The 12901-nt window shown below is 43.1% G+C and overlaps 1 protein-coding gene across 2 annotated transcripts in view; it reads left to right on the top strand.

Annotated features, from left to right (window-relative positions):
- Positions 1-12901, top strand: part of SYT7 (synaptotagmin 7) — a 217177-nt gene that overhangs the window by 71907 nt on the left and 132369 nt on the right. The window lies entirely within an intron of this gene.

Below are 12901 nucleotides of genomic sequence, written 5' to 3'. Positions count from 1 at the left end.
GTAACCCTTTAACTCAGCTAGGGGAGTAAGATTTTAAGCTTATGCTTGGGGGTTGACATCTGCAGAGTGAGCCGTTAAAAAAATGTTGTATGATCTAAGTAGCTTCATTTATTCAAGCTTTGTGGCTGATAGCAATTCTTGGCTTCCCCAGAAGGAGGAAAGTCACTCAGAAGAGGGTTAAATGATGAATCTGAAGAGAGGGGATGGGTAAAATGGAAGGTTGCAGCTTCTCGGCCCCAAAAGCCCTCATAAGCTGTCCAGGTAGCCTTGAAGGCCTGGCAATACAATTAATTTTGCCTTGACATCACCAGGCCACCACTAAATCTGGTGCCCAGGCACGCTGTAGCCTCTGCGAGCTCCGAGAGCCTGCTGTCTTTCACACTCACACTCTGATTCTGTCTGCTTCAGCAGATAAAAGAAATTTATTGAGAGAGTCAGAGAGGGAAGGGAAGAGAGAATAAACAAGTGCCTTATTTATCATGTGTGCTCGTCTCAATGTGTCCACGTGCACAGTGCCTCTGCCAGAAGCAATTACCATCCAGGGCGAAAAAGCCCAAACTGATGAGAGGATCAGCCTGGTAAATGAATCATGGCATGGTGCTCTGAACCACACTCATGATCTGCCAGCCGAGAGGGATGGAGTTGGAATTTCGGGAGCCCTGCTGAGAAAGGGGCAGGAGCCCACCAGCCACCACCACCACCAAGAGTGCCTGAATGCTTGAGAACCTCACAGCCTTTGTCTTTCTGCCATTCTGCCCCCCTTTGCCATATGCTTTTAAATAATACTTATCTAAAATATGTTTAGGCCGCTTTTAAGTGCAAAAGGCCTGTCAAGGTGACTTTCAGGACAAAAAGCATGCAGTGAAACGCTCAGTGTTCCATTCACACTCTGTCCATTGCCTTAACCCACTGATCTGCTATGTCCTCTTCTTTTCCATTCTTCTCCTGCCCTTCTGCCCTTTCTCTTCCACTCTCCACCCCACATGAGGCACACTTTGCACAATCCATTTCTAACATGTTTTGAGCATACACCTAAAAGTGTGCAGTATGTCAACAGGGCAAATGCAGGCACCATGCAGGCACAGGTAGCTCCTTGCTCAGTGTACACTCAGTGGAAAACCTGGGTTTAATTGTAAAGGGACCCCTGACCGTTTACTTCTATGTAATAAAATAGATGATGGTCCAGTAGCTACAAACTGATTGCATCATGCTAGCATGAAGAGGCACATGAGAGCTCTGTATTCCATGCTGCCCAGCCTCCAGGACTCACTCACTCCTTCTCTCTGGTGTGACTTCACAACTGTACAGGATTCTCCTCCTCCTCCTCTGCAGTAGGTTAGGCTGGGAGAAAATAACTAGCCCAAAGTTGGGGAGCTGTATGGCTGAGTGGGGATCTGAACCCTGGTCTCCCAATCTTAACTACTGTACCATACTGGCTTGATCTTGCATGGATGCAACAGGTAACTTCCTCAGCCATTATAGATCAAACACCACAGACAGAGCTTCCCTGTCTCCTGGCATTCCCTCAAAGGCACTGATTTTCAGTAGAATCAGTTGGCATGCTTTGTTGCTATGCATTGGCTGATGCACATGCATGTGTGAATCAGCCCTTGCAGCCATCGTTCGCCAGTCTTAAGATTGCTAGGAATAACCCAAACATGAGGATGAGTGCCCTGGCCCGTACCCTTCCCTGTATTGTTTCCATGCACCTTCCTTTTCTCCCTGTGCCCCAGTTCTCCTTTGCTGTCTGCTGCTATGTCACTTTTCATTTTGCTAGTGAGATGTTATAATGGCATGTGTGGCTGTAATCTGTGGCTTAGGACTTGAAGTCATTACTGTCTGTCCTTTGTCACAAGGCTGCACAAGGAGCAGAACAGAGGCACCCCCTCTCTGCTAACAGCTGTCCCCTGGCACAGATCCCATTTTGCCCCTGGCTAGAGCACTTCCAGATGTTGCCCTTTCTCAGCTAGTGAAGACCTTTGCAACACTCTGTTCCCAAAGATTCAGTGTCTGAACTGTGCCTACTCTGTGGCTCAGCTTTTCAAAAGGGACCTGTTTCTCTCTGGGGCTTCTAAGGCCAAGGCTATTTTTCCTCTTATCATCTTCCCAGAAGGGTTGTTAATAACCCACTTTGTAAGTCATTTTAAGGTCAAACAAACAAAACAAAACCTACAGAAAAATTGCAAAAATATTTATTTGTCTGCACGTCTGTACACGACGGGCAGTGGCTAGTTTTCTTCCCCTGGAAGATACAGGGGAAATAAAAGACAAACCCTTTTATTGTTGAGCTTCTGCTTGTCATGAAAGGGTGCACATCTTTGTGAATTACACTATGTTTTGATTTTGATTTGTGTTAACACAGCAACAGCTTTTTATGCCTATCTTTCCCCTCCTATTGGAATTGTTGGCAGCCATTCCAGCCCTGATATATAAATGTACTAACTACAATCACAAATAGTCATTACTGAAATAAAAGGTATTGTCTACACTATAAAATACATTTAAAACTGTTCTGTGCTATCATACTTTCCAAGAATGTGGGGAACTGAACTTTTGTATGGCTGCTGAGACATATGTTCGCAATAGCAGAGTCCTCTATAATTCTCAAGGGTTTCAATGGGAGGAGGAACCACAGCAGTTAAAACAGCTCCTGTTTGTTACATTAGCTGAGAAAGCTTTTAGTGCAACAAAGGGTAGTGTTCCTCTAAACGTGTGGCTGGAGATGCAGACAAACCTAAGTGCACTTGAGAGCCAGTGTGGTGTAGTGGTTAGAGTGTCAGACTGGGCCTCTGAGGGACCCAAGTTCAAATCCCCTCTCGGCCACACAGTTCACACGTGGCGAGTCTCATTCTGTCACCCTCATCTTTTTCACAGTATTGCTGAGCCAATTAAAATGGCATGTGGGGGAAAGAGCCATCCAAGCAAGCTTTTCTAAGCTCATTGGAAGACTCATAGGGCAAAAGTTAAATACAGTGGTACCTCGCAAGACGAATGCCCTGCAAGACGAATTTGTCTTGTGATCTGATGGTGACTCACAAGACTAATTTGTTTTGCGAAAAATTCATCTTGCGAATCGTGGTTTCCCATAGGAATGCATTGAAATTTAATTAATGCTTTCCTATGGGCAAAAAAAGAGAAAGAAATTTCAATGCATTCCTATGGGAAACCGCAATTCGCAAGACGAATTTTTCGCAAAATGAATTGACTCGCGGAACGAATTAAATTTGTCTTGCGAGGCACCACTGTAGGTAATAGTGACCCAGCACAAAAGGTAAGAGGCATTTTGCCCTCCTCTTTATACTTATGGGCAGTGAAGAAGCTCAGCAGTACAACTCTGTTGCCTCCCCCAATATGCTTCCTTAGGGGCCCTTATCCCCAGGACCCTACTATTGCCCTCATGTACAGCTAATTGGCTTCCCAAAGGCCCCTGTTTGGCCACTACAGGAACAGAATGACTAGCAGAAGAAGTGATAAACAGGTTACAGATAGAAAAGATTGTTTTGACTTTAAATTGTATTTTCTTTTGTTTGTTTTTTAATAAACTCAGTGGACCAGATCCAACTAGTTGCGCTAGTGGAAGCCAGCACAACAGGACCTGTTAGTGCAACAGGGCTTCCCCCCATCCTCCTCCCTCATGCACCCCCTCTAATCAGTTCTGGGGGGTGGGGTGGAATAACCCCAGAAAAGTGTGCAGAGGGAGGAGAGGGGTGATGATTCCATTGCAAACAGAAATGTGCAGACTAAGCAATCTCCTTTGCACTACTTTGAATCCTACCTATGTATAGTAAGTGCATCTCTTTGAAAATAAACTGGTTTAGAAGTAAACCAGAATACAAATAAATATTAAACCCTATCCTTGTCATCTCTTATAGCAGAGCCATTGCCATCCATCCAACACAAGACTGCTTTTCTATGTAAAAGGAATAACCATGAGGAAAGAGAGATGACTTCCGAGGTTAAGGATTGTAGGCATCACAATGCTGTTGCAATTCTCCAGCCTTTCCCCTTGAACTCAGTGCCATTTAGTTGTCAGTAGACTAGGATTGCACTGGGCATCATGTGGTATATTGTGGACTTTCTACTAGTTATCATACAGGCTGGGATCCAGGAGATACCATCTTGAATAGCAAAATATTGGGCACTATTTTTGTACTCTTGAGCTCATGCCAAGGTCCAAAGTGGACCCTGTGATGATGATATTATTATTATTATTATTATTATTATTATTATTATTATTATTATTGCACATAGTGTGTATTCTGCTTTCATTCCAGCCCTACACAGTAGTGACTTTTGCAAGGCTACTTCACAAACTCTGGATCTGGGTCTCCCATGCTCATACTCAATACTCCGTGCAATGGACCTCACTGGCCCTCAAAAAGTTTCTGGTTTGTATCTCTCTGTGCTCTTCCCTACCCCTGCCTCTAGTCTGTTCTGGCATTTTGCATGCCCACATACTGGCATTTTCCCAGATTTATTTTCCATGCTACCACCATACATTTCTTACTGATAATCTCTTTGTGGTGCCTTGTAAAATCTTGGTCTTAGCTTCTTCAAGAACTGGAATGGGGGTCAGTCGTAGATGCTAGGGACCAGCATCTTCTCTAGCTAATTATCTAGTGCTAATTGACTGGAAAAATCATTTAGGATTGTAAAGGCTGGAACATAACTCTCCCACTACATGATCTACCGTTCACTGTTCTTAAGGTGAGAAAGTAGGGCAGAGTCTAATGGGGGCAGACTCAGGGTGGAGCTTCAGGACCTTGTATGGAAATTAAATTCTCATAGCTTCAGGCTTTAAGATGGCCTGCTCCCCTTATCAAGATCTCTCTGGGGCAGGGGCATTGACTGCAGTGCCACAGAGAAAATTTCAGTGGTGAATTCTGGTACTCAAGAATGTGTTTTTGAAGAGACCCCATTGGAGCATAACTTTTGGGAAAGGTAAGAGCAGGGGACTAACCTATGATCAGTTTCCAGCAGAGGCTGAACATCCCACTTATGGGATCATCTTGAGAGAAAGGTTATCTCCTAGCCAGTCTGATCTAATTTGTTTAAATAATAATAAAAAGAAATCTCAAAACATGAGACTTCTTCAAAGAAACATGCTGTGAACACCCAGCACCACGTGGCAATTAACCTTCAGTAGCTGAAAGTACGGCCAGTTATCTGGGTTAAAGTATGCTATGGTTAAAGTTCTGTGTTCTAGTACAACAAAACAATGTCTTCAAACCTCTTCTGCAAAAAGAGAAACGGTGGGATGAAAACTACTCCATCGGGGTGACCTTCTGGATTCTGTTGAGCAAATGGCCAGGGATGGTTGGAGTTGAAATCCAGCACACCTGGAGGACCACAGTTTCCCCATTCCTGTGCAGTCTGTCAGGTTAAGGTATACTTGCCTTGGATGTGTGTCCTTATATGCTGCTAGTTTTGGTGCTGCTGAAGCTCAGCAGGAGAGTGAGATAAGTGAAGATTACAGAAGGATCATAAGATTGACAAAGAGGGAAGTGAAAAGTAGGAACAATGTCTCCCTGATCATCCATCCCAACGTTCTCTCTTTCTCCATCTTCTTTTCTCTATTACCCATAGGTTGGAATTCCCCAACAGACCAGAAAATCTCATTCTTTTACTTTCCTTTGCCTCTACTTTAGTTCCTGCTTCTGCCTCTCTTTGCTTGTTGTGAGGGAACAGAAGAGGAAGCAGAGGTAGAAACATCACTGGACACCAAAAGTGTTTAATCACAGGGAAATCTAAGAGGCAGATTGCCTTTCTGTGTCCTCTATTTATGTTGGTTACTGTCTTTTGTGAAATGGGGGTAGCAGGATGGTCTCATATAGGCTTCAGAGTAAATATATAAAAGTTTACTGCGTGTTCTATCTGTGAATATCTCTACACACACATTTTTGATACTGCTGGCAACCACTAATGAGCATTTATTCACACATGCACACCCACAAAGTGAATTATTCAGCCTTACATAGAACACCTTCTGTTTCAAGATATTTACCTATATGGTTGCTCTTTGCATTTGTTGTGCAAATGCCCTGCAAAATGTTCTACAACTTCACAGCAGCCAGTGGGAATAAGAACCAGTGCATCATGGTCAAAAGCCCAGTACTGCCACATTGTTACAGTGCTTCTGCACGAAGTTCCCAGGCAACCCAGATCCTTTCCCCACCCCCGGGTCATAACTCAATAAAGGCAGTGGAAAGCCTTGTAAACATAGTAATTGAATTGGTGTTAAGTAATTGAATTGAAGGGCTCTTGCAGACCCAGGTTGTAACTTGTAACACATCCCACACTTATGTTAACTTGGATGAGTCACTAGGATGCCGGAGATTTATTAAAACACTCAAATCTCAACTGTTTGAGAGGTATGACACAGAGGAAAACCCATAACTCAATGAGTGAGTACCATCTTGCACGTACTTGGTCCTTCATTCAATCCCAGCATCTTTATAATATGAAGAATATCAGGCAGCAGGATTGGGACAGATACTTGCTTGAGGATCTTGGGGAGTGATTGATGGACCACTAACATGACTCAATCTGCCAGCTACTTATGTAACTCACCCAGCAGGGAGGCCCAGCTCTGCCAGCCAGTTTGCTGTTTGCTTAGCTTGCTGGTATCAGGCAATGCTGAGAAATTATAGCCTATGACTTGGGGCACAGGCAAGGGCAAGAGTTATGGTACCTCACAGTGCAATGTGGCACCAAACACTCTCCACAGGTTCCCGTTTAGAATTTTTTTCTAGCTTGGAGTTCCAATAGGGATCCAACAAAAGCTTTTGAGTACCCTGCCTGGCCTTCCTATGTATTCATTGGGAGCATATCTCATGGAAGAACCAGGAACTCTTGCTCTAATTGCACCACAAACAGGGTACTGTCCAAATATGTGTGCTTTGGTATTGTTTCATATAATAGTGCTTTAGGTGTAAGCATCTAAAAAATGTATACTGTATACCTAAACATGTTAATTGCAAATAAACTTGTAAACTTGTCACCAGACCATTTCAGTGATAAATATGGGTTTCTAACCACAAGACATCCCTTAATGATTTCTCACTTAAAAGTGACTCAATCTGCCAGCTTTCTTAACTGGGATGGGGTGGCACAGGGCAGGGGGGGGGGAATCAAGAACAGCAGAGATACCTTTCTTTGTATATCTGCAATGATCTTCCTCACCTTGTTTCTAGTAAGAATAAGACCCTTAGGTTTAGACAGATATCCTCCCAGCTGACCTCTAATTTGCTTCAGCTCCTCTTCAGCCAGGGGTTGCATTAGAACTTTGCAGTTCCCTGTAATTGATTTTTTTCTGTTAATGAACATCCTGGCCTTGGCCCCATTAATACCCATCTGGAGCTCATGGCACAGCTTGGGTGGGGGAGCATGAGCAGAGCAAGAGGCAATCCAAGGCCAATTAGCACAGCTTCATTAAGGTGGGCTGCAGGAGGCATTTTCACACAGCTAGTGGTCAGTAAGTGTCTTGGGAGCTAGGTGGTTAGCTCAGAGTATTCCTTTGTGTATGCACTTAAGTGCATACCTGCAACTGCGCAACCCTATGCAGGTGAGACATTGGCTTCCTACTTTGAATCACATGGAGCTAAAGGCAGAGGATCTGGGAAATGTGGCAGTGTCAGAATTTGGGGGCAAGGAAACAAGTTGTCAGATACTCAGCTGGTGTGATTTTTCTCACTGCCCATATCTAAGACAGTTCAGGTTTTAAGAGTGACTACTTTTAATTTCTCATTTGAAAAGAAATCTCGCCGAGTGGGATTATAAGTGAATGACATGTGGTTGCTGAGCTGAGATCACAGCTAGACCAAAGCCCATTGGGACTGAGGCAGAGCCACAAAGCCACTGAAGAATAGGTTATAAAGAGTGGTGATGGTGAGAGGGCTGTACCTATGAGTCAAAACTTTTGCCTGAGAATCTAATAAAGAATGAATCATGTTCTTTCTTCCAGTGAGATTCACGAGGGGCATTTCTGATCTAAAACTAGTCCAGTGTCCAAGCTTCGTGCAACAGAAACCCCTCCCCCACCTCCCCCCGCAGCTGCAGTGTAGCACAAGGCATGTGTTTCCCTGCTCGGTTGCCAACAAGAAAGTGGAGCCAAACACGGGGGGTGGGGGTGTCAACCACTGATTTCAGTGTGTGGTGTAGGCGTGCATGTTTATGTTTCTTAATGTATGAGTGATTGCGTGTGGGTACAATACATGTGAGTGTAAGGGAACTTGTATGTGTGTGTATGGGAGAAAAGGGAGGCATTAATATGCAGCTGTGAGGGAAAGAGAGAGGGGGGAAATATAGTATCACTTTGGATTCCATAGCCACTGGAGTGATAAATCCCTGAATTTTGCAAACATTGGTCTACTCCACCATGAAAACCGAGGAGGCTACCACTCGCAGACGCCTCTCTCCAGCATTTAAATATTAAAAGACATCACACAAGACAAATGAACGAATGCTCTGTTTTCAGAAATTGCTTTAAATCAGCCATTTCCCCAACTGAGCCCAGTGTGACAGTTTGATTTCTGGTGCTGCTAAAAGGCGTAACAATCTCTCTTTATTCTACCCCAGATCCTCAATAAGATAGAGAGGAAGAAGCAGCATTTTCAGATCATTCTACAGCTGGTGGGGGACAGGCTTGAGAAAATACATTTTGTCCATAACGCAATTCTCGAATTCGAAGGCTATATTCGATCAGAGTGATGCTGTGAGAGCTGGCTGTAAAGTAGTGTTACAGATGCAACTCTCACCTGCCTTTCATCCATCCTTTGATCCATGTGTTCTGTGCCTCCCCCCACTTCATCACCTCAGCTGTAGAGAGTGCCTCTGTTCTCACAGTCAGGGAGCAGCTTGAGTCATCTCCTTGCTGTCCAGTTTCGGTTGGTTGTGCTGGCTCTTGTGCTTTATTTCTCAACTGCAACCAGAGGGCAAGACTGAGATGTGGCACAGTTTGTATGGCACCTGTAAGCTTTGAGCAAGTTTGCATTCGTGGGCTTGATGCTCAGAGTTCATGTCAGTAGGCACAGATTTAAAGCCTATGCATTCCTACCGTACCTACTGAAGGCAATTATCAGCACCATGGAGAGCGCTCACTGGGCAAAGAAGGGAAAAAAATCTAAATGGCTTTCCAATGCAACAAGGAGGCAGCACTTCTCTTATTATCAGAACAGGCTAGCTTGGCTGGCAACCAGGAGGCAGGTGAGCCACCAGCTCAATACTGTTTTTATGCGTTAAATTTGCATCCTGCCTTTCCACCAAATGGTGCTCATAGGCCATTCAGGAAGGACTTGATTTTATTCTAGACAATTATTTGGAATTCATATTTTGTCATTTATTGCCTAGATTATTATGCATTTTTGTGAATTCAGTGTGATGATGATGCTCCTCAGTTATAGCTGCATTTTCTTCAGCGGATAATACTTTTTTTGTGTGTTGGCCCCAGCTTTAGTTCACCGTGTCCCATCTGAGTGTGTGTTAGATCACTATAAAGCGTGTAAAGTGATATGGCTGCCCACTGCCCAGTGAACACACTCCAGAAGGTGTGTGTAAAATGCATGTGTACATGTCCTCATTTCTCCGCCTAGTGGACAGCAGTGGTATCTACAGCTCTCTGATATGTTGAGAGTACCACTTTACGTGGAGTAGCCAAGCGTGATGAGTATGAATAGGGCTGTGTAGCTCCCACAATCTGATTTGAGCCCTGATTTGGTGATCCAGATCCAGATCCAGATCCAGCTGTGGTTCAGATTGACTCTGACCCAATCTAGACCTGGATCTGGATACAGAAATCCAAATATTGTACCCCCATTCACTTGCATTGGGAAACAAAACAACAATAACATTAAAAAAATTCCACATAGGTTAATGCAATTTGGAGACATGGGTATTCAATAGGGTACTAACCCTGCCAAATTTCATATAGGTGGCTCCTGCAGTTTCTTGTGCTAGCCACCTTTAAAATTTGCTTTTTTCAAGAGAGAAAGAGAGAATTTGTGCTCTGCTCTGTGTAATATTACACTGTATGTGTGTTGCTTGTACACTGACTGTACAAGACTTACCAACTCACATGAGACAAAGTACAAATAACAGAGAAAGAAAACAAAACATAGCTGTATATAAAATGCAAACCTAACCCCCCAAAACTAGGCCAAAATTGGGGGAGGGGGTATAAGACCAGGTAGGATAAACACAACATGGGGATGCTGCTGAACATGGTATCCCAGTGTCATATTATTCCCCTTTCTCTGGTAATATGTAGAACCATTAATTCCATATTGTGACACCAACATATTTTGCATCTACACAATCTATGCACAATGTTATTGTCTGCTGGGAGCTAGAGATGCAATGACCTGGGGAGAAAAGGGGGGGGGACAGCACCCTCACACATTTCCCCCAGTTTTTTTTCCAGGGTACTCAACATGTCTAGTGGGAGCAGAGGAATGTATAATATTATGAATTTACATCACTGGGTAGCAGTGTCCATGTCTACCCAGAAGTAAGTCCTGTTGAATTCAGTGGGGCATACTCCCAAGTAGGTAGGGTTAGAATAGTAGCCCTATTGATCTTGTAGACCACAAAAGGCAGGAGGAGAGTTCAACGTGCAAATGCCATGTTCCGCAGCTTCCTCTGGTTGCATACAATGTGTTGCTCCAGAGTTAATGCCAGTATAGGCAGAGTGCATCAGAAGGAAGTATTCTTGCAATAATACTTATTTTCAGATGAACTACATACAGTTTCCTAGGATATGGCTTCAACACAATGGGTGCTGCATAAATATTCCATCTATTTCTGACGTGCCCAGCCATTTAAATCTTATGAATTCTGACAAATGTTAATGCAAGTCATCCCAATTAATGGATGAAATGCTAAGCTGACCAAGGATTGCTCATGTCAGTAAGGGTTACAAAATTAGAAGCATTCGTATTCTCCAAACCTTAGCCTTAAAGCTGAGGAGCATTATGTTAGGCAATAGTCTGGGGAGGAATAAGTCTCACCAATTTCAAGAAAGTCTATCTAGAAATGTCTGGGTGCAGAAATAAGCTCTTCTCAGTCACCAACAGGGGAGGGAACAAAGAGAAATTGGGACACTTTTTATGTACAAACTTATAAATCAGTTGGTACAAATTTAAAACATCCAATGTGACTTTTCTGTTATGCCAGATATGCCTTACCTTATATGAAGATATTTGCCTTTTAAATCAGGTCCTGGATGATTTGCTAATGTGTTGCAAGAATGCACATTTGTGATTGCCCTTCTTGCTGTGTTAAGCACAAGTTGAAGCACAGCAGCCACAAGCAACACATTTCCCTTTACTTTGGTAATTGTTATTCCAGCCCAGCCTTGCCAAAATTGTCATGAAGAAGCACCAGTGTTGGGAACAAGCCTATTATCTAGCTCAGCCCAGGATAATAGAGCTGCGCTTGAGTTCCAACACATTCAGTGCATCACTTTAGGGTGGGTTATAACATTGCTACTCAAGCAAATGGCTACCTCTGGTGTAGCTTTTTGCAGGGTCATTTTTAAGTCCATGAAAAGTGGCACCTTTGACAGTATGGTTTTCTATGCCCATGCCCATTTGAACAAACTTCCTTAGTGCCCCCAGGATTATTGAAGCAGATGGCATGACAGCTAGTATGCAAATAGCAGAAAAGTCACAATGAATCTAGTCCAACATTGATAAGAACTTACTCTATGTCAATGATGGAGTAAATAAGAAATACTTCACCACTGTTGCATCTTCCCAGTGGAGATTTCTTGAAGGATTCAGGCTCTCTGGGACAAATCAAAGTGAAAATTGGTTCTAGTTACAGGTAGATAGCCGTGTTGGTCTGCCGTCAAAACAAAATAAAAATAAAATAGAAAAATTCCTTCCAGTAGCACCTTAGAGACCAACTAAGTTTTGTCATTGGTATGAGCTTTTGTGTGCATGCACACTTCTTCAGATACCAGAACATTTGAAGAAGTGTGCATGCACATGAAAGCTCATACCAATGGCAAACTTAGTTGGTCTCTAAGGTGCTACTGGAAGGAATGTTTCTATTTTATTTTTATTTTGAAAATTGTTTGTCTGCCTTGAAACAATTCCACCTGCTATCACATTGTTTCCACAGGTACAATCCCAGTGTTTAAAGCTCTTACACTGTTTGGTTCCTGTGTACCTGGCAGACCTCCTCCTCCTCCATAAACTTGCCCAAGTTCTATGATTTTCTGTTATGGTGCCCCAGCTGTGGAATGCTCTACCCAAGGACTCACTAGGCATTAATTCTGGTGCCTTTCTGGCAACAAGTGAATACATTTTTATTTGCCTGTGTATTTTAATGTAAACTCTTAGATCAGTTTGTATGCTGGAGCTTTATTTGTTTTGCTTTTTAAATTGAGATAATGCTGGTGCTGCTATTTTTAAGTGGTGCTTGCGCACCCAAGTCTTTTGCTCTCCCTACAAACACAAAAAGTAATTAGATTATATTATTATTGTCATCATCATTAATTTGTTAATTGCCTTCTACACAATTGTCTCAAGGTGATGTACAATTTTTAAAAAAGGCTTTGAATCAAGATTACTTCTCAGTACACAAAAAGATACCTGGTGTTCTTAATCAAAATAGTGACACTAGCTTAACAAGCAGAGCATTCACACAAGAAAAAGAGCTGAACTATTGAAGAAATCCATAGGAAGCTGTGATTAAAGAGTCAGAGAGCTGCTCCATGACAGTCATATGCTGTGGTTGGTCATTACTGCCATCATGTTGATTTGACTTGAAAAGTCAAGGGAGAAGGGAGCCAAGATGAGTTAGATGGACCCTTCCTAGAGAAGTGATGTGGTGTTTGTTTGTTTTTTTGGGGTCAAAAGATAGCCTATGAACCCCAGAGAGGTCTTCTGCTAAGACATGA

Source organism: Zootoca vivipara, chromosome 1 (assembly GCF_965207765.1).
Source record: "Zootoca vivipara chromosome 1, rZooViv2.hap1.1, whole genome shotgun sequence".
Classification (NCBI taxonomy): domain Eukaryota; kingdom Metazoa; phylum Chordata; class Lepidosauria; order Squamata; family Lacertidae; genus Zootoca; species Zootoca vivipara.
The sequence above is the reverse complement of the archived record's forward strand: the minus strand, read 5'-3'. Positions and strand labels throughout refer to the sequence as shown.